Source organism: Lissotriton helveticus, chromosome 7 (assembly GCF_964261635.1).
Source record: "Lissotriton helveticus chromosome 7, aLisHel1.1, whole genome shotgun sequence".
Taxonomy (NCBI): Eukaryota; Metazoa; Chordata; class Amphibia; order Caudata; family Salamandridae; genus Lissotriton; species Lissotriton helveticus.
Genome location: NC_136068.1, coordinates 1,594,678,211 through 1,594,705,642, shown reverse-complemented (window position 1 = coordinate 1,594,705,642; position 27,432 = coordinate 1,594,678,211).

Here is a 27,432-nt window from a genome sequence, read left to right as displayed (position 1 = left end):
GTGTGTGTTCACACATACGTTTATACGTCCCAGAAATCTCCTCCGTTCGTGCCAGCTAAAGGCACGTATTTTGTCTGTTATGATAGAGCATACACATGGTTGCCATCTGATTTTTCCGGAACATGTTACGTGGCATTTTTGCTTCCCCCTACATACACTGCTGTTTCCGATTACCATAAGACAAGATATGGTAGAGGTGTAATCGATGCGAAAGATACTGTCGCACAAGAAGCTGGAGACTTCTTTAAGGGTTTCCTACCCTTTTGGGGTCCTATGGCTAACAGTAGGAATATTCGTCAGCTTACGAGAGTGGTTGAGGCCACTATAAATGAGACTGCAGGTGCCCTTAGCAATATTACAGCTGAGCTTCAAGCGGATCGCCTTATGACATTACAGAACCATTTTGTTTTAGATATTATACTTGCAGATAGAGGTGGGGTATGCAAATTGATTAGATCTAGTTGCTGCGTTTTCATACCAGATAATGCCCCAACAGTGTACCAAGCCATCTCTAGACTATATAAGATCTCTGAGTCTATTCATGTGGACGAAGGAGACTGGTCGTTGATGGGATGGTCATGGGAATTGTTGTCCAAATGGGGATGGAAGATTCTGATGTTCCTTGGTATGGCGTTAGCTATCCTTTTCTCGTGTTGTTTATGCATCCAGTGTGGTCCCGCCATTTGTAGTCTTTGTGCTACGATCTGTGTGAGAAGACCAGTTCCGAGAGAAGTGAAGGATAATAAGATGAAGTTACAGCAACACCTTGATGACCAAATGAGAATAGATATAGACATAGATTCAGATTGACATGAGTTTAGACTATTGCCTACGTAATGGCAAAAGGAGGGTCTGAGGTTCTGTGATTTTGCGTGCTTTCAAAGTGCACGACTTTCTTTTCTAAACATGGGTTTTTGCCATGCGTCGTGACTGCCATCTGGTGTTGCCTTTTACGTAGGCCTCAGAAGTTAGTCTGCGAGCAAAGCAGTCTGACCTTTTGTGGGTCATGTGTACATTAACTAAGGTTTCCTTCGTGCGCTGGAGTTAATTTCAGAAGCTGGCCTTTCACCTGGAATTGACCCTGCCAAGCCAATTTCCCTGCAAGATCGTTATCCACTTTCCCAATCACCATTCAAGACATTTGTTAACTTTTAAGTTTCTTTACGTTTCTGTTATCTTGCACATTATCTGAAACTACTTTTATTTATTGTTTCTTCATTTCATAGGTTACGCTTTCAATTAAGGGTTTGTCCGGGCCTTCCAGATTATTATTTAGATATGCCTAAATATTAACTTGTGGGTTGGGACACTGTAAAATGAGCTTTACTATATGATGCTGTGTGATGTCATGTATTTTCTATTGGATGAATTTTGGTGCAGGGGCGTTCATTTTAAATGTACCTTTTTGTGTATGAATAGGGATGTCTCGCCTTAGTAAAATTGAGCAGTTTCTTGAGTTGTACACCGTGTTGTATTACTGGGATTTCTGCTACTAGCTGCAGCTAATAAATTTGATCTCTGACACCACCTAGAAGTAGTCCGTGTCTCTGTATACCAAGGCAAGGGAACCCAGAGGACTTTGGGCGTGTCCCTGGCACCGCTGGGTACTTGAAATCCCAGTTCTTCATGGATTAGTGGATTTTCACTGATAGCTAAACCCTTACAGAGATTGACAAAAGCAGATGTAAAAGACCCAATAACACTGAATAAGGCAGAACTAGAAGCTTTTGAGTAGCTAAAAACAAGTCTATGTGAAGCACCAGCATTGGGAATGCCAGATTATGAAAAAGAGTTTGAATTATACTGCAGTGAGAGGGAAGGATGTGCATTGTCAGTTTTAATACAGAGACATGGAAAACTGAGAAAGACAATTACATACTTTTCAGCTGTTTTAGATCCCATTGCAAGAGCGTTGCCGGGATGCTTAAAAGCAGTAGCTGCTACAAGTATGAGTATTGAACAAAGTGAGGGTATTGTGATGGGATTTCCTTTGAGAGTGTATGTACCTCATTCGGTGGAGATTCTCCTCACTAGAACCAAGACACAGTACCTTAGCAATAACAGAATGACAAAATATGATAAGACAATTCTAGGTGCAGACAATGTTACAATTTCAAGGTGTGTAAATGTGAATCCATCTCCATTATTACCTGATGTTATGAATGTGGAAGAGAGGAAGTGGATCACAAATGTCTAGATGTCCTAGAATATTGTACTAAACCAAGGCCTGATATCAAAGATGTACCTTTAACTGAATCTGATTATATAATGTTTGTTGATGGATCATGTCTGAGGACAGATGAGGGTGTACAGAGCGCTGCGTATGCTGTTTGTACAGTAACAGATGTCTTGGAAGCATCTTGTCTGAAAGGAACCCGTTCAGCTCAAATTGCAGAATTGGTTGCTTTGATTCGTGCATGTGAGTTGGGAAAAGAAATAAGGATCACCACAGTGACTGACAGTCAGTATGGATTTGTGGTTGTCCTTGATTATGGTCAACTGTGGTCCCAAAGAGGATATATGACTTCGGCAGAATCCCCCATTAGAAATGCTGAATTTGTGAAAATGTTAATTGATGCCATTCGATTGCCAGATAAGATAGCTGTGGTAAAGTGCGCAGCTCATAAAAAAGGAGATGATTATATTACTCGTGGTAATAAATATGTGGATTCGATTGCAAAATACTGTGCCAAAAATCTTGCATCTATTAATCGGGATAGGCAAACTGAATATGTTTCAAGTCCTTTAATGCTAACCACAGTAGTGAAGACATGGCAGGAGGTAAAACAAATGCAGGAAGAAGCTTGTGAAGAAGAAAAAGATAACTGGTTAAAGGCAGGATGTAGACAAAGAGAAGAGGATGAAATCTGGATTTAAGAAGATGAAAGACCAGTAATGCCTGATAACATGATCTCAAATATGGCCTGAATGTATCATGGTCAAGCCCATATTGGAAGAGACGCCATGATACGAATGTTTAGACAGACATGGTACAATCCTAAGTTTAGGATGATTGCCGAGAGCCTTTGTCAGAGATGCCTTGTGTGTCAACAACTGAACCCAAGAAGAAAAACTGTTGTGAGTTTGGGAACCATAGGACAGGAGGGAGGTCCATTTACAAGAATGCAGTTAGATTTTATTGAGCTTCCTCCATGTAACAGACTTAGGTATGTACTTGTGATCATTTGTTTATTCTCATGATGGGTTGAAGCATTCCCCACTAGGAGGAATGATGGAGTGACTGTTGCCAAACTCCTGTTACATGAGATAATACCACGCTATGGTTTCCCATTAACTATTGAAACAGATTGTGGATCTCATTTTCACAATGAATTAATGCAAATGATTTGTGAAGCAGTGGACATTCATCAAAAGTTGCACTGTGCCTACAGACCAGAAGCTTCAGGGGTGGTTGAACAAGTAAATGGAACAATAAAAAACAGAATTGCAAAAATGTGTTTGGCCACAGGACTAAAATGGCCCGATGCACTGCCACTTGTTCTAATGACCCTGAGGAGTACTCCTGACAAAAGTACAGGATTAAGCCCCCATGAGATTTTAATGGGAAGAGTAACGAGACAAGAATTTGTACCAGTTGATAAACTGTTGAGCATAAATGATGATATCATACTGGATTACTGCAAGAATCTGTGTGACGTAGTAACTTCTGTGTTCCATCAGGTGGGAACTGAGTCACAAACGAAAGAGAAACATCCAGCTCATGATCTAGTCCCTGGAGATTGGGTTCGGATAAAAGTTCACAGGAGAAGAAATTGTCTAGTGCCCCGCTGGCAAAAACCTCGACAAGTTATTCTGGTTAGTACCACTGCAGTTAAGTGTGCTGGAATCAAAAGCTGGGTGCACGCCAGTCATACTATTCATGTGCCAGAGCCTGTAAATATGCAGGAGGAGAGTGAAAGCACCACTGATTCAGATACTGAGGGTGAACCAGAAAAAGATCCAGATACTGAGGCTTGACCTGTTCGTCGACATCTGGAGATATCAGATACTAGCTCTGCATTGGAAAGAGAAAATGAAATTGCTGAAGTACCAAATATTGAAGATCGACCTGTAAGTCGAGATTTGTAGAAACTAATACCAGTAAGGACACTGAGTTAAGTGAAAATAAAACTGGTAATTCGGAAAATACTGAAGGACAGTCTGAAAGCTCTGAAAGCAGGAATCGAAATCTCGAAACTGGTGAATAGGAAATAACTCACGATCAGGAGCGGTCGGCAGTAGGTGTTTCTGTAGGGCGGTGACGTGGGGAGGGGGAGGGGCAGGGTGGGGGGTAGTGATGTATGGATTACGGAGTTTTACAGGTAAGTAAACATTTAAATAAATAAAACCAATTTCGTTGCGCGCACTGCAACACATTTGGTGATGCAGTGCGTGCAACGAAATTTGTTTTATTTATTTAAATGTTTACTTACCTGTAAAACTCCGTGATCCATACACTGTTGTTGATAAAAGTCGGAACATTGAGAAATATATTACAAATATTACATATTTGCATAAAGAAATAGAACCACTGGAAGTTGAAGGTGTTCTTGAGAAACTTGGTAGAAGTTTATCAGCAGTTAAAAATTGGTTTTATGAAATAAGTAGATCTATTGTAGGGAAAATACTAATACCAGTAACTATAATAATAATAGTGATCTTAGTTCTGAGACTAAGTTGTCAATGTAGGCATAGAAGAAATATCAAAAGGTCTTTGAAGAAAAAGATTGAAGAAAAACAAGATAGGGAAAGAGAAAAAGGTGATATTGAGATGGAACAATTTAAAGAGAAGTTTTATCACGCACAAATACATGTGGGATACTAATTTGCATGAAATTGCCAAGCATAATTTACTAATGTATCGTATAATGTGTCATAAAAGATACACATTTGTCGTAATCTATTGAAAATTGCATGAATGTGCTTTTTGTCTGTTTATTTGTGGCATAAATCATGAAAATTGGTAAGTAAAAACACGCATATGTGTTGCTTAAAGCTAGGTAAATACTAACTGGGATATTATTAGAAGGGGGAGGTAAACAGAAAGGCTGTATTTAGAATATTGACGTTTATTTGTGTTTGTTTCTGTAATAGTTACTAAATTGAGGCCTGTGTGAGCAAACAAAATGGAAGCTGACTGTAATTCCGAGGTGGCGGTCGAAGTACGCATGTGCCAACTGGAGATGCGAGCTGCCTGTGCCTGAGCAGTAAGGGTCAAGGACAGCGTGGCCTACCTCATGGAGCACATGCCAAGTTTGTTGAAGTCAGCAAGTTAACTCGTGGGACTGGGACACCGAATAACAATTTAAAGGACACTTTGAAGGAAGTAAAAGCGTGAACAAAAGCACCACTATATTTTTCTAGTCATAAGGATGACTTTGCATAAATGGAACAGTAAAGCGATGAGGTGATGCTCATCCAACTCTAAATTGACCAATCATGCACATTTTAGGACATAAGAGTTACGAATTTAGACAGATAAGTTAGTGAAAAAGGGTATAAAAGAGGACCTTTGGGACTTTGAAAATAGCTTGCTTTTTGGCCTGATCTTTGCACCCCGAGATGCTGTCGGTCTGCACAATTTTTCTTATGGCGCAGGGACTTTGAAATTTTTCTGAACTTTAACCTTTGAATGGGTGCGAAGTCTTATGAGAAAGGAACATCGAGAGAGATAGAGAGGTGTTTCTTTGGGAACTATTTTGTTTTTGTGCTGATGTCTGCGTTTCTACATTTGGGTAATATGCATTTTTCTTTTTTCCTAAACTGTCATGCTTATAAATAAATGTTTTGAATTTAACCTTTCTTTCCGGATTATTAATGCATAACTGAATTGTTTCCTTTAAGTAAAAAACGTAGAGATCATGCTAGGAGATTTAGGGCCAGATGTAGGTAAATCCTATTTACCGACTCCTAAATACCGACTCATACCGAATCGGTATTTAAGAGTCGGTAAATAGGAAGGAGGCAGATGTAGGTAAAAAATTACCGATTCTGTAAGAGTCGGTATTTACCGAATCTGTAAATACCGATTCGGTATTTCACATTGATTCCTATGGGCCTTGAAGCCCATAGGAATCAATGTGAAATACCGATTCAGTATTTACAGATTCGGTAAATACCGAATCCTGAAGGGTGCAGGGGGTGTCACTTTGACAACCTCTAGCACCCCAAGTACAGGCATGTGTGCCATGTGGCACACAGACATGCCCTAAGGGCATGTCTGTGTGTCACATGGCACAGGTGTGCATGCACAGATGTGCATTCACACCTGAATTCGGTATTTTACCACCCAATAGGATTGGGTGGTAAAATACCGACTCTTAAGAGCCTGTGGCACTCTTAGGAGTGTCACCTACATATGGATTTACAGAATCGGTATATTTACCGATTCGGTAAAATACCGAAGTGGTAAATTTACCGAATCGGTAAATATACTGATTCTGTAAATTCAGACCCACCTACCTCTCAAAAGCCAAATACCGGCCGGTAACGGCCAAAATCGGCCGTTACCGACCGGTATTTGGCGACCTACATCTGGCCCTTAATCTCTAAATAAAAATATTAATAAATGGAGAATTAAGCAGGTGTTGTTGTCCTTTAGTTAACTTTTACTAGCTAATCCATCTAAAAATTGAATAGTGGGGTGTTTTAAATCTTTCCTTTAGAAAAACCATGGTATTAAAATGAAACTGCAGCTGTAAATAATGTATACATTTTAAGTTTAGGCACTCCGCTATAGCACCGCAGCTCACCTTTTAGGTCTTCACTGAATCTTCGGAGTAGAATAAATGTGTGAGTGAATGAAAGGTAAGAGTTATGGGCCCAGTTGTGAGGAAATAATGAATAGCTCCGTGGGTTAAGGTGATGGTTTATGAAGAATTTTTGGAGCTGCGCTGCACCACAAACCAGGACCAGCTTTAACCTTAGTGGCGCCCCGTGCTACAATCTTTGTTGGCACCCTCAGTGACCTCCCATTTCACGTTACTTCCAGTACCACCCTCTAACAGTGCCTCTCATCTCTCTATAGTTCCTCTCTTACATATATTTAATTTCTTTTATAGTGCTACTCATAACAGTGTAGTGTTCAGAATACTTTACATCACACACACACACATTATAGAGACAATAATTCATATGTGTGTAAATCAGTGTATAGAATATGTCAAATTAGACAATGAGGACTTCATGGTATAGGTATCACACGTCATCAATATTCATTTTTCACTGGAATTATGTAATTCTACGACTGCAGCTTTTTTCAAACAATGATGGATTTGCGTGCTTGCAACATAATTAATCTACTGCATAATCCGCTGACTTAAATAAAAAAAAGTTGTCTCTAGCTCAAACGTATCAAAAGTTACTAAACACGTAAATCATGTGCTCGCGTGCAGTGGAAGGCCCTTAGCAAAGGTTAACTGATCATTTTTTAGTTGCTTATGTTTGTATTTGGTTGTTAAACTGGTACGAATTAAGTGAAATCTTTGCCCAGACAGTGTTACCTCATGTAAAAATTACAAGACAATTAAGTAATACTACTTGTGGAGCAGCATATTTATTTGAGTATTCTTTACACATAATTTATTCAAGCCTGTCACATAATTTTGTGATCCCCTGACATATATTTCCAGTGGCCATGTTAATACGGGTAGGCAGTATATTTAAAGGGTGCTTGGTCTGGAGAAGCACAAACTCAGGATTTAATATGTAACACAGTACTTAATGTTGGCATTACTAATAAGAATGTATTTCTTCCAAAATTCACCATTTTTAACAAAATGAGGATAACGAAAGGCTGGGGAACAAAACATAACTTTGTAACCTATACCTTCTAGTTTACATGTAGCTCTTTCAACACAGTTCATAGCTCACTGTTCTATATTAGAACCGTGACATATGAACTTTACGTAACAAAAGCAGTAACCAGCTGAGCTACTTCTGTGATGTGCATGGTAGACATTCTTTACAGCAGGCATATTAACCCTCTGCACTACTTTATTAGGAATCAGGACTACAACTGGACAAAATACCCCTCTCTGTCCAGTAGGTACATTAATCACCAGAGCTATCTTGACATTTTTATTGTTGTCTGAAATTTGCTGGTCACACAAGGAACTCTGCAGCATGGGCTATAAATCCCACAAGCTATTTCAAAACACAATGCCTGCCAGTTCAGAGCCCAGTGCTGTTGCACCAGTCGCACCGTCCTAAAGCCGGCCCTGCTGCAAACACTCATAAGATACGTCTCACTCTTCTGTAACAGCTTGGTGGGTGAGACTCTATATTTTAGTGAAAGGCTTCTGTTTTGAAAAAAAAACTAAGTATGATATAATGTTAGCTGTCAGCCATATACTTTACTCTGTATTTAGAACACACTGGACCAATGGTTTTTCAAGTGTTTCTAATATTTAACAAAGTAGCTGTTTTATACATTGTGCTCTGTCATGCTTCACTTTTCTTTCTACTCTGATACAACAAAGGGAATGTTGTAGGTATAGCTCAATTATTTGAATGGTTATTCTCCGAAGAAAGGATTGATCGGGAGGTCACAGGTTTGATCCAGGCAAAGCACACTCAGTGCCTGATTCACAAAGTTAAACTTACACTTTTGTGTAAGATTGCGATTGTTTGCTATTCACAAAGGTGTGTGACTTGTAGCATATTTATGAGTGCAAAGTCTCTGCATATAAAAAATTACGACAGCCCTATCTTTTTATGTGCAGAGACTCCTCAGTCATATGTATACTACTAATAAAATACCTTTGTGAATAGCAAATAATCATAAATTTACACAAACCTGCAAGTTTACCTTTGTGAGTCAGGCCCTCAGCCTTTTCTCCTCCCATGGGTCTAAAATGGGTACTTTAAATTGGGACATAGTAATATCTGTCACTAACACGGCATGAAGCGCTGTATAACAGGACTATCCTATCTTTTTATGTGCGGAGACTCTGTAGTCATAAAGATACTACTAGTAAAATACCTTTGTGAGCAGCAAACAATCGTAAACTTACACACATGTGTACATTTACCTTTGTGAATCAGGCCTGCAGCCTTTTCTCCTCCCATAGGCCTAAACTGTGTACTACAAATTGGGATATAGTTACATCTGTCACCGACACTGCTTGAAGCGCTGTATAAGAGACAAGTTATTAAAGCTAGAAGCACCCAACAGCAAGGTGGGTTCAGAAGCCGAGACTGACAGGCTAACAACCACCTAGACAAGAGTCTCCTCCCAAAGGCAGGTGAGTTAGAAGTATGTAATTATGACGGTGTCTACTTCTTAGCGCGCCAGCAATCCGGCTAAGCTACTATGAAATGTAATGAGCAACTCAGTTACTGCTTGCACTGTTGCTAGTATGTGTTAATAGCCACCACTGCATTCCCACTTCCGCAGCCCCAGGCATCCCTCCCTTGGTTGTGATACCTCTATGTGATCTCTTTATACAAAAAACTCATTGAAGAGCATCTCTACATGTCAATCATTCAAGTACTTTCAAACTAAGCTGGAAATCCATGGTGAAAACATAAAGATATGTAATTGCAGAGGGAGGCCCAGGACAACAACTGTGATCATTCATGTACACAGTAAGCCTGACACAGACACATAGGGCACATACATGCCAACATTTTACAACTGGAAGGTGGGAGATTCTGAAAAAAGAATCAGTTGAATGTATTTTCCCCATTGACATATATTGAACCAGAGGCACTTTCAGGTGGGAGACAGCTAAAATAAAGTCATTTTTATTTTGGCTGTAAAAATTAGGACAATCCACACTGAATCAGGTATGTTAGCATGTATCAGGTCATAATACTGAAAGACAGGGTCCTGTGAGAGGACGTGTATTTTAGCACACACAGTGGCCTGCGATTACAACTTTAGATAACATTGTATGACAAATGAAAGATCTCGGACAGCAACTTATGCCATAGTCTTGCGGGCCATGCAGAGTCTTGGCGCAGCAAATTATGTCATAGTTTTGTGACACTCAAAATGTCTAGGAAAGAAAATTAGGTTATTGCTGTATTGCACAGAGTGGAGTCTGTGAAACACAAAAAAGTGTACCCTTGTTCTAGTTTCAGCCAGTGGTTGTGTTCGCACCATGACACCTCAAATAGGAACCAGTCATATGCAAATAAGTCTTTGTCCTGCTCCACCAGCATCGTAGCCACTGGTATTACTCAAGGCTACATTTCAGTCTTTTGTTATTTTACCAGCATGCCACTTCAGACAGGAGCCACACTATGCAAATCAGTCTTGGCCCAGCTCTAATAGGAACTGTCCAGCCCGAACTGCAAGACAAGAATGAGGCCTGGTGCACAGCAATGTCTGCTTATGCCCACTGCATCATGCCCTAGAGGACACCTTCCACTGTCCCCCGCAACCCTCCCCCAAATTCACCTCGGACATCGATGAGGACCCGCTCAGTCTGCGCGGCCCTGCCTCAGTGCAACGCAAGGCACCATCAAGTGGCGGAGTGCCTGTGCCAGCCGCTATGCATCCGGGGCCACTGACTCTGTGCAGCTCAAATCAGGGACCCTGTCTTCTGAGATATTGGATGGTCTCTGAGACAATGACCTTGGGTCATCAACGCCATGTGTCTGTGGCCCTGCGCTGTCCGCTACATCCCGCCTCAACTGCGGTACACCAGAGCTCACACATCAAATCATGTCCTGACCGGCCCGGAGGTCGCCTCACCGCAGGAGGCCCACGCCACCACCGCCAGGACCACCAATAACCGCCAACTGCAGTGTCGAAACAGTCGTACTGGCAGTTTAACGGAGTTGCTCACACCTGTCGTGGATGCCAAAATCAACGTAAATGTCCAGTATTTGTAAAGCGTGAACAATTACCCGAAGGTGTCAAGGTGCTGGGGGCCGTCGGGAAGATTAAGCGAGCTATTGCTCAAAGTCACATGGTGCTGGGCAGACCCCTGCTGTCGGAGCCAGGGATCGAACCGCGAACCCCAGCGTTCAGCGTCAGTTGCCCTGGCCGCTGCGCCACACCTCTTCCACATGTGACTCTGCTAATAAAGGGGCCAGGCGCACGTGCCCGTAGCCAGTTCCAGAAACTATCTGCATGTGTCCGTGTGATCATGATGTGTGCATGAGGGCCCCGGGCCCTACAGCATTACATTGTGCTATGTATAGCGGATGCAGCCATGTCCTCGCATGCAGCGTGTTGGTGCTTGGACATGTAGCTTTGTCGTCAGCCACTCATTACGTAAGGGAGTGTACTGGGCCGTCGTATGGAGGTCTGGCATGGGTGTGTGAATGGTAATTCCGGGGCTCTAGGTGTAGTTCAGTACAGGAAATGTGAAAGTGCATGTGTCTCTGTCGCAGTGTGGGTCTCCTTTGTGGGGTGCAGGCTTGCCCTGATGGGACTTGGAGACAACATATGTAATGTAGTTTGGATTCCATGAGCCCTGACCCCACCTGCACCTGTTCGGCCAACTCCTTTTGGCATTCTGACACCTGCATTAGAATGCGATGTGTGCCTCGGTGGCGTGTTGGGTGCCAACCGCGCTTGCCGGTGCTTCCTGCTGTGTGGTCTGTGCAGGGCCTGGGTTCTCCTCTATGTAGCTTGACTGCCCTGGTGGTGGTTTGCCTGGGATGTCCATGAGATGTAGTAGGGCGTCGGTGTCGAAGTTGTGGTGGTTGTGTCCAGCATCACTGATGGGTTGTCTGGTCTGCTTGAGGTGTTATTTGTCCCTCTGCAATGTGAAGGGGAGATGCATGTTGACATTGTGTTGATATGTATGTGTGTGCATTGTTCTTGTTGACATGCAGACTGCATGACAATGTACATTGTGACTGTTTGGGCGGTGTTACCAATTTGATGCGGGACAGTGGACTTTTGGACTATGTGACGGATGTGAGGTTGTACGCGTACGTATGAATCTAATGGTTTCCTACTCTGTTCGATATGTTTGGCCTGTTTCTAAGCATGAGCGGACCAAGTTGTATCCCCTGTTCTGCAGAGTCAGTGTTGCACTTTGGACAGCATTGTCGTGGGATGTGCTGTTATTGCTACGTGTGTGTGCTGCAGTGTGCCACGGGGATCAGAGACAGAATCCAGGGTCATTGTGGGTGTGCAGTGTGCTCTACTGAATTGTGCATGTGTGTCATTGTGCCCATCTCCACCCGTCCCCACAGTCCCTGGTCATTGCTCACCCTGTTGATGTTGTGTCAGGTCCTCTCCAGCTGTGTCATGACTCCCACCTCCTTGCACTGTCTCCACACTGATGACTGTGGCCTCCATTTCCTCCAGCTCCTCCTGTGGCGCAGGACTCCCACCTCCTGTCACCGTTGCTGCCTTCCTGTTGGCAGCGGGTTTGTGCTTGGTGTGGCTTTTCACATCATGCCAGCACCTCTTGGCCTCCTCGACACTCAGACTGCATTCATGTTAGTCTCATTGTGGGTCAGTTGATGGTAGTGTACTGTCACCTCCGTGACGCTCACCTGGTTTTGCTGAGGACTGCACCAAGTCTTCCTCTTCTCCTTGGCCTTCCCCGACCCCGAGGTTCCTTGCTGGTGGTCTGTGGGGCTTGTGAGGTTGGTGTTGGCCTCTGCACTGTGTCCGGGTGCATCCATGTTGCTACGCACTTTGGATTGTTTCTGGTGTATTGTTTTTGTTGCTTTTATAGTGCATTTTCCCGCCAGACGCATGGGATTTGCAGGCCTGCTGCTGGTTTTCGCTGCTTTTTGTATCGTGATTGGCCTCATCGCAAGTTTTTTTGAGTTTGTGATTAACATTTTTGCAGCGCGGCATTGATTTTAACGCGGTCTTTGACGAGTTATCTGGAGACTTTCGTATGGTACTGCTGTGTTGTGAATGCTTAGTTAACACAGCGTAATTTTCCCGCTATAGACTGCGATGTTGAAAGTTGCGTTAAGTTACTTTTGCGATGGTTATCACACGTTCTTGAGAATATCCCCCATAGTTTTGTGGCAAACTTAAGAGGGATTTCACAGCAACATTTTTCGAAGTTTTGTAGCACATATAAAAAGGCCAGAGTCATTATTAATATTATTATTATTGAGTCATGTAAAGCCCTCAGCCCAGGTAGAGTGAAATAAGCCCCAATTTAAAATAACCAGGTCTTCAATCCCTCGCAAAACACCGTGAGAGAAGAGCAGCTTTGCAATGATTCCGGAAGATTGTTCCAAAACTTCTAGCCAAGGTACCAAAATGACCAGCTCCCCATGTGCACAAGACGAATTCTAGGCACTCTACAGAGGGACTGGTCTGATGACATGAAGCATATATGCGGGCTGGTAAGGCGCCACCAGATCTTTAATGTATCTTGGGACTGTGCGCCTTGTGCATATGGCGCAAGGATTTTGACTGTACTCTTTTGTCTACGGTTAACCAGTGAAGCTCTTGGAGCAGATTTGACACTGATGCATGCTTTGGGAGGCGAAAGAGTAGCCTGGTCGTGGCATTTTGTAGATGCCGAATGACTGCCTTCTCTGGCCCCAAATATATCTTCTTGAGTTGTGCAAGAAGCTGAAGACTTGGCTTTTTGAGTAAGTCCTCTCCCCGCTCCTGGGGCTAGCCTTACACACCTTTACAGAGCCAGAGTTCCCTCAGGGGTGATAGAGCTCTACAAATACACATAACATAACACAAGTTCAAGATGTTTATGAAGCTCATTTCAAATTTGTCTCCTTGTGTGAGGAACCGATCGGCACATGTTATCCTATCACAGTGCAGTTTTGTGGATATCTCTAAAGCTGTCCATGCTGCTGAATGGCTACACTTGAAGACTGTGGGACAAGCATTTTGCAAAATTGCTTTGATGTAGCATTTGTTGATCCAACTTGGAGGAAAGGCTGCCTTCGTTGGATTTTCTCATTCCTGCCTCCCAGTCAACTGTCATCGGCTCTGGGGTACCCCCTTCGATTATCAGCCCACCTGACCTCCCTAGAAGAGACATGTATTTTTTTTTTAAGTTTTATATAGCGCTGGCTAGACCCGGAGGTATCAGAGCGCTTTACATGAGCATCAGATCATAGTTACAGTTTACATCATTACAAGGGTTACACAGTTCTTAGAGCATGGCAACATAGTTACATGTAAGGTCAAGATAAACAATAAGCACAAATACGAAAGGGGAAAAGCAGGCAAGGTGAGAGATTCAGGGGAGGGGTGGTTGGAGCACGGGAAGTAGACAGATAATGAGGGCGGTAGTACATGTAGTGGCAGGTGTTGTCAGTGGGGATGATCTGAGCATTACATCATGTTAATCCCATCCCCTTTCTATTGCTATTGCTAGTCTGCATGAGAGGAGTGTTTTTTTGTGCATAGCTGCTAAATTTCCCAGATCCATTCATCCTGCTCCAATCCAGGGTTTTTTCGTTGAACTCAAAGACTTGTAATTCTAGTTTTAAAATGGAATAAACAAGACTATAAATCCCAGTATTTATAGAAAAATTCTGTTCAGTGGTGGCTCCTTTGCTAAGGCGGAAGAGCGACGCACCACTGCTTTTTAGCAGTGAAGTTAAGGAAAAATAAAATTATCATAACTCACGTTATTATAATTTTATTTTGTCCTGATATTTGGCAGCTTTGCAGGGTGGGGCTGCTCTTACGACAGGAGCATGGGGAGTGGTGAGCACACTGTAAGTGCGCATGAATGTTAGGCCGATAATCTCGGGCCGGCCAAACCTTCATGCGCACTTTCATGTTCTCCACGTATGCTGCATTACAGCCTGCGTGGAGAATATGCCCATGCTCCCAGTCAGCGTCTGAGCACCAAACCACGGTGCTCAGACGTTGTGATTGGCTGACTGGAAGCCTGGATGTGCTTCACGTTACGGCTAGAGCGAGGGACCATGAGGAGAGACGCGGCGATAAAGTATGTTTTTTATTCACACCCGTTTCTCCCATGCCCCCCCCTCCTGTCACTGCCCCCCCCCTCGCCCTCGATCTGTGCCGGCCGCCACTGCTAATGGTTGGACTGGCGTGGGATGAGCCCATTATCGGCCACAGGGTGCCTTGGCAGGGACAGGGAGCTGAAACGATTCCCTGGCGATGTTCTTAAGAGTTTCTTTAACTGCAGGTCAGATTACTTTGTGCTATGAGAAGTTTTTCAACTTTACAGTTTCAACTCAACTTTTGTTGGATCTTGCCTGTCCTCAGAAGGGGCGTAAATAGAGAATCCATGCAGTTTTTCTGGTGATTGCTGCCTGAATTTGTAATGCACATATTTCTCTAATGGAATTTTGTGCGTTCAACAATTTTGCAATGCCAGTGGTAAATGCTTGTCTCTGCTTTAAGCAAATGAAAGCTTAGCCAGCTGCCTGCCCTACTGCAATGTACATACATCATTGAAAAAAAGTCTCTCCAGGACACCTTCTTGATGTCTATATGTCACAGACATGAGCCGGAAATTGCAAAGGAGTGTCACTCCAGTCTTTATTAAAGGTCGGTGAGCTAATGATAACTTGAGCCAGGCTCTAACCAGATGCACAGCTGTGGCTCGAGGTCCTTCGAAACATTTCTAACCTTTCCTAAGTTGCTAAGCGAGTTTAATACATTATATCAAAGTGTTTAGCCTTCACAGACTCTGACTTCTGGCCCCTAATTACAGCAGTTGATTGCGTTTAACAAAGGGGCCTGTTTCCCAGGCAGAGTCACTGCCTCTGCGGCTCATCTCATCCTCTCTCTGCTGGGTTGTGTGCCGCCATTTCATGAAACAAGCATTTGCAATGCAATAGGTCTCGCATTAGGAAAGTTTGAGCTATTGGTCTTGTAAATGACAATTTTTTTATTTATGTTTTGTTTTTGAAAATAGCTAAATTAATAGCTTTGTCATTTACAATGCCAATAGTTATAACTTTCGCAAATGTGACACCTATAGCATTTGTAATGCAACATGTTTTGTATTTACATGACTTAGATGTATTGATATTACAAATAACAATGTTTTTAATTTTTTTAAATAATTAATACTTAAATAAAAGTTATTGTAATTTAAAATGTCAATAGCTTAAACTTTTGTAAATAACTTTTGTGAAGATTATGTTCAGTGTATTTTATTGTGACGGAAATCCAAGAACAGAAGTGAAATATTAACATCTTTTTGTGACATTTGGAATAAAGCTTGAAACATTGAGAGAACATATTTGAACCAGTGATGCTGTGGTGGCGCTGAGTGATGCTGTTGTTGCGCTGTGTGATGCTGTGGTTGCGCTGAGTGATGCTGTGGTTGCGCTGAGTGATGCTGTGGTTGCGCTGAGTGATGCTGTGGTTGCGCTGAGTGATGCAGTTGTTGCGCTGAGTGGTGCTGTGGTTGCGCTGAGTGGTGCTGTGGTTGCGCTGAGTGATGCTGTGGTGGTGATGAGTGGTGCTGTGGTGGTGCTGAGTGGTGCTGTGGTGGTGTGGTGGTGCTGAGTGATGCTGGGGTGGCGCTGAGTGATGCTGTGGTGGTGCTGAGTGGTGGTGTGGTGGTGCTGAATGGTGCTGTGGTGGTGCTGAGTGATGCTGGGGTGGCACTGAGTTATGCTGTGGTGGTGCTGAGTGATGCTGTGGTGGTGCTGAGTGGTGCTGTGGTGGTGCTGTGGTGGTGCTGTGGTTGTGCTGTGGTTGTGCAGTGATTCTGTGGTGGTGCTGAGTGATAATGTGGTGGTGCTGAGTGTTAATGTGGTGGTGCTGAGTGATAATGTGGTGGTGCTGAGTGATAATGTGGTGGTGCTGAGAGATAATGTGGTGGTGCTGAGTGGTGTTGTGGTGGTGCTGAGTGGTGCTGCTGAGTGATGTTATGGTGCTGAGTGGTGCTGTGGTGGTGCTGGGTGGTTCTGTGGTGGTGCTGAGTGATGCTGTGGTGGTGCTGAGTGGTGCGGAGTGATATTGTGGTGGTGCTGAGTGATAATGTGGTGGTGCTGAGTGTTAATGTGGTGGTGCTGAGTGATAATGTGGTGGTGCTGAGTGATGCTGGGGTAGCGCTGAGTGATGATGTGGTGATGCAGAGGGCAGAAAGGCACAAAAAACGAGTCTAACATTTTGGTTTATTTTTATGTAGTACACTTGCAATAGTGTGGTAGCGCTGGGAGTGAAAATGTCAATTCCAAATCTACGTTGAAAATAGACACCCATAAATAAAATTTGCTGCTGCAGAGAAATGAAACTCCTTGGTGATGTGCCAGACCCGGATATTTTGGAACATTTGGGAACTACCTGAACAATTAATGGCTTTTGCCCACTATGTTGTACATGTGCGCTGTAAAGCCGATCACTTGTCCCCAGTTTGACCTTCTTTTTGCCTAACCCCAATCTGCAGCTTGCTTCTTCTGATGCTGTGGGTGGAGAGCAGACCTCAATAGAGCAGCCAGACACACTCTCCAAGCAACCTTTCAGTAAATTACAAACACAGGCAGCTGGCAACGCCAATAGTCCTGACTTGTCGTTATGATGCACTGTTGTATCATATATCTGGATGCAATGACAGAAACAGCAAAATACAAGTCAGGCGGCACACTATGCTGAGCACAGATTTTAGCTCATGCGTTTTTTAGCCACATCCCTAATTACATTGGCCACGCCCTTTGAGAGACCCCCAGTTTTTTCATCCCACTTAAAGCCCTGGCCACATGACTAGTAATTGAGTTTTGTTAATGCATGCAGCCACTGAGCTACTCTGACAGAGAGAAGAATACCTGAATGACCAGTTTACTTTAGATTTACTGCAAGTCATTTCACGCTAGTCTGGGGCATTATAATGGAACAAAAGTCCTCTTTGACTCAGGGGACGTTTCACATCCGAACAAACGAAGAGATGTCTGAAGCATTTCAGGAGTGATGTGGAGCTTCTTTAGAGAACACTTAAGTAGATCGCCTGTATGCTGAAGTCACTCGAGCATGCGCAGACTGCTGTAGGCATCTCCAGGGTGCACCAGCGAGAGTGTTTATTGCTAAAGCACCCAGAAAAGCTGTGCTTCACTGGGAATATTAGGGAAGAAGGGCCAAATTTAGAATAAGTACAAACACGTCAATGGTTTTAAATTTGACATATCACTGTCGGACATTCTGATACGTGATTTAGGGTTTAAAGCCACAACAGGACCTCCAAAACATTACTTTAGCCCAATGATTTAAAAACAAAAAAACAAAAGGACGATAATGCATGTAGAATTCATTGCCGGTCCCCCTGATATGGAGGCTTCATGTTTTAAAACTCACCTTGATAACTGCAAACCTTAAGGTAAAGCTAATATAACTTTTAATTCACTAGCTAAGCTCTTTAAGATTCGGTTAAAACGTACATGTACATTGTCAGTGGAGTCAATAACATTCCCCGAGGTGCGGTACCCTGACATTCAGTTATGAGAGTATACATTTTCGTTACGTCAGAATTAGTAAGAGACCACTGGCTTTTTAGTAGTGTGCACGGCCTCCTTGTTATCATGCAGCAAGGCAACTGTGCTGCTAGAGTGCCGTGGTGTGTCATACCAATCGCCTAAAACCAGGAACGATGAAGCAGCGATCAGGAAGGGGGGGTTAAGCTGCAAAGCGGGAGGGTGTTGGGAGACCGAGGACAGTACAGGCGCCTTCCGAAAATAACGTCATGCCAATAAAAATGCTCAATAAGGCGAGTGAAATCGAAAAAGTGGAAGGAGAGTCAATAGAGCACATCTGCAAAGCGGTTAAATGTATATAATCGAGCAAATAAAAAAACACGCTAGATAACACTGATGACAGCACGCGGCGTGATTCATTTGAGATAAAATGTATATATAAACGATTTTGCAGAAGTTCCTCAGAAAAGGTTCAGCTCCATTTCAGAATATATCCGAGCTTTATTGGCTTTCAAAAATGTGGATAGTCTCAACCTAAATAACAGGGGCAGAAAAAACGCGGCCGCGAAGTGAAAGTAAATAAACGCGGCCGCGAAATGAAAGCCTTTGATACAGCAGGGGGCGGAGCGGATCCCTTTGAAGTGAAGTGTGATTATCGCCACGGAGGTGCAGGGTGTTATTAACGAGGTCTTGTTAAGGGAGGGTCCGCAGGAAATGGACTTGCTCAAGGCAGGCGGCCGCCCTTTCCATTACTGCTCCGAAATCGAGAATAAGAAGCGTTTCTTTCTGTAACTAACGGATCAGAACATGGTGCAATTCAGTTGGAATCTTTCAGGACACCGGGGCCTTGTTTTTGCTTCATCTCTGGGTCTGAGAAAAACGTAGGCATTCGGGCAGTTTAGCGAGACCAACAGGTAAGCCGCCGAAAAATGAGTTTTCTATGCATTTGTTTCTTCGTTCTTACCCTCCCACCGGTCAAGGCCGCTGTGACAGCCTAAACCGAGAGACAACAAGGCTGGAACTGTGCACCCCTCCCTAGCCTCTAGCCCTCTTCGCTCCTATGGGATGCATATCGCCCTTTATGAAACGTACTGGCTCAGAAAAGTATTTCTGTCCGAGCAGTCCTGTGTCCGAGACGCTCCGGACTGACTATGCCTGTGGCTTCTGCGCGCAATGAAGGGTCGGGGTCCTCACATTCAAACGGGCCAGTGCACATGTTTGCAGCCCGGCGCTCATCCTTAGGTAAAGTAAGTGGACGTACAGCCAGTTAAGACTGGACAAAACAAGTGGGGCTTGTTACACGCATGTGGTCATTAGGAGCATGTGTTTGCAAGCAGGGACAACAAAGCGCGTGGCGTGCCCGGAGCTGCCCGTGCTCGAGCGCCAGCCAGGGCTCATTCAAAGGGGTTAATGATCTCATCACACGCGGCAGCTCACTCTCTGGGGGGGTAAGCGCACCCGCGGTCACTACCTGAGGGGAGAGAGGGTCTGTGGTAAGCCAGTTAGCCCCGCCACACCCCCAATAAAATAAGGCTCCGGCTTTATCTTTTCATTACTACCACCAGCACCTACCCGAAGTTTAGATATGGCTTGGCATCGTGGCTGCTTTATTGTTACTAACTATAAATTTAATGAGCTTTGGCCCTGGCACCACATGCTATTGTAGTATCACTCCGCCTACGTGAAAGAGCTTTGACCGGCACAAGGGACTATTTTAAGTCTGAAAAGTGCACTCGATCTTTGCACTGTATAGGGAAAGGCTTCGTTTTTTGACAGTTTTGCTCCCTGTCGCCGGTAATGCTAACAGGAGGACAGACTTTAATGTGAAAAAAAAACAAGATGTACGGGCATCTGGACACATCTTCAAAGAGCCCGACCTAAAAGTTGTCACAGATGCCTGTTTGCCTAGCAACAGTGGGAAGTAAAATGGGGAGGGTAGTGATATCGCGTGAGACAAGCTGTCTCTGTGGAGCCGATCGGGGGAAGGAAAGTAGCATGCTGGGCTGGAGGAATGCTGCCATTCTATAGCGAACACGGGGAGTGTGTCTTAAATAAACAAGCCTGGAGTGCTGCAGGAATGAAGGAGCGCAGTAGCAGCAGGATGCCGAACTTAAGTTACATTTTGATAAGAGCGTCTCTGTCGCACGGCCTGGCGGCCGTGAAAGTGAAAGTACGGCTGTCCGTCCGTGGGCAGTGAATAATTAGGGGAGGAGAAATGTCTGAGGCAGAGCGCACACTAGGGGATGCCTGTGGGAGGGAGGCAGATGGCTTTGATGTGCACGCGCTTTTCACGGGCACTGCATGGAATCGCCCGATCGTTAAGCTCTGGTTAAGCCCCAATATCTCTGGCAAGCTCAATGCGCAAGCGCATTGACAGGCGAGACCTAAAAAGCTTTGGAAAGGCCTCCGGGGATCCTGACAGCTCCTCTCGCGTCTCACCAGCCTAAATGTCTGCTCCTCCAGGCAAGAATGCAGAAGGCACGTCCGGTGTAACCCTACAGCCACACACAGCATGTCGTTTATCATGCAGAAAGTAGCAACAGTCTACCCACGGTCAGTCTAATCAGTGCTTAATTTGTAAAAAAATAAATAAGTGCCAGGGCACTCATAAGGAGGCCATTATTGTATTGTATTGTAATTGAATTTCTATAGCGCTTACTACCCCTGACGAGGCGTCAAAGCATTTTTTCGGCGAGTGGCATGCTACTCCGGGACCCATGGAGGATTAGTGTTGAATTAGTATAGTGAAACATGCAAGTACATTTTAAGTGGTGGATAGGTTAGTCAGTTATTTGGATTTGGAATGATAGCAGAAGGATAGAGGAGGATAAACGTTTGTATTTATATAGCGCTTGTTGATGCAGGCTATTCAGGAAGCCTATAAAGGATTAGTGGTGAATTAATATGGTGAAATATGAAGTGATTTCAGTGGTGGATATTAGTCAGTTCCTTGGAGTGAGAAGAATAGCAGAGGGATAAAAGGGGAAGAAAGATTTGCATTCATACTGCACTTGTTCCCCTGATGGGTGTTGAAGCCCTTATCTGGCGAGTAGCACGCCACTCCGGAACCCATAAAGGATTAGCGTTGAAAATTATTATAGTATAAATATGAAATAATTTGAGTAGTGGATATGATATTCAGTTATTTGGGTAGTATATTAGTATAGTTGAATATGGAATTTGAGAAGTGAACATGTTAGTCTGTTAATTTTGATTAAAAAGGATAGTGGAGGGATAAAAGAGTGAAGGATTTTTTTTTAGGTCTTAGCAGTAGGAGGAGGCTTTTGGATGAGTAAAAAGGAGTTTGGGTGGGGGAGTCAGAGGGAGGAGTTTAGAAAGGTTTGTTTTAGGGGATCGGTATAGTAAAAAGAGGTGTCAGATCATGCAAGGAGGGGTAGAATAGGAGAGAGTTTAGAAAGGGTTATTTTGGCGATCATAGTAGTGGTATGGGGTTTGGGATAATTGAGAGAGTGGATGTAGAGGATGTATTGATAGATGTATAGGATGAGAGATAGGGTAGTGCATTGGAAGGAATAGTAGAAAGAGGTTTGAGATGAGTCAGAAGGTTTGGCTAGAAGATATATTGAGCGGAGTATAGGCTGAGAAATAGGGCAGTGCATTGGAAATGCCAAATTAGAAGAAAGTGATAAATATATAGATCCATAAGTACATTGAAAGTATATAGATACATAAAGGAGATACGTATATGTAGATTAAAGATATTGATAGAGGCACAGGATGAGAAATAGGGTAGTGCATTGGATATGGTTTTTCAGGAGAAAAGTAACAGACACACAGATCCAAGTACATGGAAGGTACATAGATGCACAATGGAAGTATGTACATGTAGACCAAAGATGATTTTTATTTATTTATTATTATTTTTTCTCTTAACATTATATTATTTTACATGTTTATACAAAGTAATACACAAAGATAGGTACATATCTATAGTGAAAACAATTACTTATATATTGTGGTGCATGCTGGTACATTACTCTGCATAGTGTTGTGTGTGGTGTACGTTTGGTGTGAGTGTGTTGCTCTGTTTGTGGATGTGGATGGTGTGGGCTGGGTGTTGCTAAATGAGAAAAAGGGCATAATTTCTGGCCCTAGTCCTAACCAGTCTCGGATCAGGATCAAACAGGCAACTGCCCTTTACAGGATCAAACAGGCAACTGCCCTTGTCCTCTCCGCCCTTAGCCTCGACGCCCGGGCTGAGACGCCCTAAGCCTGGCCTCCTATAGCCCTAGTAATCAGGTGACCCCTTCAGCCAATGGGAACCCTAGCCCTAACACTATCCAATCACAACTCTAGCCCTAAAATCTAGAACCAATAGGAGATCAGGACCGTACAGCCAATGTTAGCCCTAGTCCAAGCACCCAATAAGTTCAAAAACCCTGATCTCTACATCCAATAAAGGCCCTAACCCTACCAGTAGTCCCAATTCAAGTCCAAGCAACCAATGGCACAGGTAGCCCTAGTCCCTACTTCCAATAAAAAGCCTTACCCTACTCTTAGTCCAAAACTAGTCGAGCAACCAATCACACAATAGTCGCTACTTCCAATTAAAGGTCTAACCCTAGCCCTAGTCCCACCCTACTCCCAATAACCAATAACATAGGAAGCCCTAGTCCCTACTTCCAATAGCAATCCAAACCCTATCCCTAGTCCCAACCCTACAATGATTGAATCACAGACCCAGAAACCAATAAGAACCCTCAAATACCCAACCAATGTGGACATCAACCCTAATCCAATAGAAACACCAGATACAACCACCAATCAGTGTACACATGTACCAACCACTAGCAGACCATATAATGTCCCAGACACCTCAGACAAGGTTTGCTGGCCAGGGAGTTGGATGCTGCTTTTCCTGTTCAGAATCTCCTAGGAGATAGACAGGCTCAATCCACACTTTGGACTACTACAGATAAAGGCTCACTGACTTGAAATCTAACAATACTGTTTGAATAACACTTTACTCCCTCTGCTGGCCAAAAAATGAAGTGCACAGGCCCTAGTAAACACAGTTTAAACAGCTCACAGAAGCACCCTCTGATGTAGCATATCCCTGTTGCTGGGGGGAGGGGGGTAGAGGCAGGGGGCTGATTTCACTGGCTTGTGAACACAAAATGGTGGCTGGGGTGCACTGTTTTAACATACAGGTCTTAGCACAGAGCAAAGGAGAAATTTGGAGGGAAAACAGATTTGTCACCAAGGAATGAGAGGGATAAACTACAGAGGTTGGACTTCAAATCCCACAATTCATCACGTTAAAAGGGAACTATCATGGGCAGGGAAAACCCACAAGTTTAAAACACAAAACAGGTGATAAAATAGGCAATCACAGGCAGGTCAAAACTCCAATTTTAAACTAACAACCACAGGCAAAGACAGTAATCACAGAAAGGGAAAATCGTTTTTTAAACAACTTTTTGTTTGGTAAGAGACTGCACTAGTCTGTCTCCTTACCACTTCCTGGACTCTGCCCACTGCAGTCTGGGGCACAGGTAGGCTGCAACTCACACTACCCACTGCCCATGCCAGTGCTGCCAATGACAGTACAAACACAACTAAAACCATCAGACTCCTACAAGTGTGACAATCCAGCCTATTCCACGCCCGGAAACTATAACAATAAATTGAGCGGCTGGTATTGGTCATTTTTAATCTATATTGAATTTATAAGCAACTGCTGTTGTGTTCACCTTTAAGATAAACCACGCCACCAGGGCACGAGTCGGGCGTCCCCCCACTTCTTTCACAGGGTGGATGCCGACCACCCTGCCAAGAAGTTGGGCCCCACTAAAAAAGATGCTGAATTTGTCCCGGTGTAATTTCCAAACACCGGGACACATTCAGCAGCGCCTGCACATTGTTGTCTGCTTTCGATCACAACAAAGTGCAGGCGGGGACTCTCTTATTTCTGACTCCTGCTGGCCCTTAACAAAGGACGAGTCTCATGGGTCATCAGGCCTTCTTTTGCTGGAGTTTCCTAACTGGCAGCAGTCAGGAGCCTCACACCTGATTCAAATGCAGCAGAGGGAGGGTTAACAAAGGCTCGCACCCTGTTAGCACTTCACACATACTTAGGAGAGGCAGCTTTTCACTTTGTTCAGGCTCTGGTTAGGAGATATGCATGCACTGTTAGAAAGTCAGATGTGTTGATCTTTCCCAGTATTTGCACAAAATAAATAGCATTTATATACGCTTACTAGCCTTGAGGAGGCGTTATAATAATTTAAATATCACTTTTTCTTTTAAAGCACTATGGCTATAAAACGCTTAGCGCTGACAAAAGGTAACATTGTTTTATGTGTAGCGTACAAAAGTGTGAATCTTCTGCCTAAATCAGGAGGATTTGCAAGTATACTCGAAAACCCTCCTGATGTGCTCAAATGTACTCATGATACGCCTGCTAAGCGTATATGTGAGGGCTTAAGATCTGATATCACGTCTTGTGATGCCAGTTCCTGTGATGTCACGTAAGGTTATCAAGCAGACGGTCAGAAGGAAGTAAGGGAACTCACTGTCCAACCCTTGTAAAAAGGCGCATTGACATTCACACTGTATTTTTATCTAATCACATGCTTAACTTTTAACGGTTTTAATCCATGATATTTTATGATCCTTTTGTAATATGCTTTGCACTGGTTTTAATTAACTATGCATAATAAACTTTACCTTTACCTTACCTTACCTGTGATGTCACGTGCTGTGATGTCACGCGCTGTGATGTCACATGCTGCGATGCCATGCCCTGCGATGCCACTTGCATACTGATTAACTAGGTTAGTCCCCCCACTTCTTTTTTTAGGACTTGTGCCCTGCACGCCACCATGTGGCAGACTGTCATAAGTGTCGATGTTGACACAAGTGTGGGTGCTGAGCACTGGAAACCACCAGTTCAAATTAAGGGCTGAGTCTAACCTTTCATACTGCAGGAGGGGTCCTGCGTTTCTTTAATGGTTCCACATGGACAAGCCAAGGAAATGGTAACCTTCACGAGAAATTCAAAAACTGCCAGGGTGAGAAGTTGGTGCCAGTGGACCTTCAGCCTCAAGGTTCAACACCCCACCAGAGGCCTCAGAAGGTGTATACCGAGAGGTGTAGGAAAGCCCTTATGTCATATGCTAGTGAGATGCAGAGAGACACACACAAACACCTTCCTAAGACAGCTGCTTAGCTCATAGTTCTTTTGCACGCACAGAGGGGCCTGGAACAGCAACGTAAGTCACAGTTTAGGGACACAACAACAAGAGCGCACAAACTAAGCTGAGACAACTGAGGTCTTAATTCTGTTGCACACACACAATTGTTTTGTGACATACACTGATATACACACATGTGAGACAGTAGTTGAGGTCCTAGTTGTCTGGCAAAATGGTGTGCAGTCATAGAAACTTTGATACATTTTGTAGCACATAGAATAGTCTGAGAGGGGTTCGATTTAGAGGAAACAAAAAGGCCCTGGCCAGTACTTTATTTCATAGTTTAGTTTGTGGAACACACACTCCACATCTGCTTGTGTTCCTCAAGAAGCTGAAGTCCTGGCTTTTTAACTAACCAACATACCGTAAACTGGGCCAAGCACTCACAGCTGCTCAGCGCAAGGATACCCTCGGTTGATGGTGTGCTTTACAAATACACACAGTGTGCTTTACAAATACACACAGTGTGCTTTACAAACACACACAGTGTGCTTTACAAACACACACAGTGTGCTTTACAAATACACACAGTGTGCTTTACAAATACACACAGTGTGCTTTACAAATACACACAGTGTGCTTTACAAATACACACAGTGTGCTTTACAAATACACATAGTGTGCTTCACAAACACACACAGTGTGCTTTACAAACACACACAGTGTGCTTTACAAATACACACAGTGTGCTTTACAAATACACACAGTGTGCTTTACAAATACACACAGTGTGCTTTACAAACACACACAGTGTGCTTTACAAACACACACAGTGTGCTTTACAAACACACACAGTGTGCTTTACAAACACACACAGTGTGCTTTATAAATACACACAGTGTGCTTTACAAATACACACAGTGTGCTTTACAAATACACACAGTGTGCTTTACAAACACACACAGTGTGCTTTACAAACACACACAGTGTGCTTTACAAACACACACAGTGTGCTTTACAAACACACACAGTGTGCTTTACAAACACACACAGTGTGCTTTACAAACACACACAGTGTGCTTTACAAATACACACAGTGTGCTTTACAAATACACACAGTGTGCTTTACAAACACACACAGTGTGCTTTCCAAATACACATAGTGTGCTTAACAAATACACATAACATAACAGAAGCCTGGTAAAGCAAATGTGGCCCTTGCTTTCTGACATAAGGTTAGAGACAGCAATGTTATATTTGTGTGGCGCATCTCTGTGCAAAAAGTTAAGATCATCGGTTTGTGGTACTTAGGTGCCTGGGAGAGCAGCTTAGGACAGTTTTTTGTGGCACAGAGAGAGGATGCGAACAAGAGCTTATTGGGGGGACTGGTTTGTGATTCACAAGGAGGCCGTTTAGCGCAATTTGGGATTATGTTTGGTGTTCCACAAAACGGCGAGATACCAACTTAGGTCACACACGCGCACGTTTGTGACTGAGATGCCTGAGGCGACAACTTACGCTCTCCGTTTGTGCTACACATAGATATGATGAGACAGCGCTTTTGTTTACAGTTGATGGCACACCAGCTCTAAATGTGAATGAGAGGGGGGGATACAGCGGTGCTACCGCTGACGGCAGCCTGAGAGCGGCGTAACTGCAGACCCGAAGAGAGGCCGCACACTGTAGGGGCGGGAAACATCATTTACCACGAACGCATTACCACGCTTTACGTTTACAACGAGTCACTTACCACGCAAACGTATTTTCACCGCGGGTGCATTCCACGAACGTTTTTACAACGCAAGCTTCATTGCTTCCAGTCTTCGTTCCTTCGTCCTGCGTGTATATCATTAGGTGAAAGGGACAATAAAAAGGGGGGGTTGGGGGGTCTCCCCCCTAAGAAACAAGCGGATTTAAAAAAAGAAGAAAAGTTTAGAAAAAAAAACGCTATTCAGTGCCAAAGGAGAGAAAG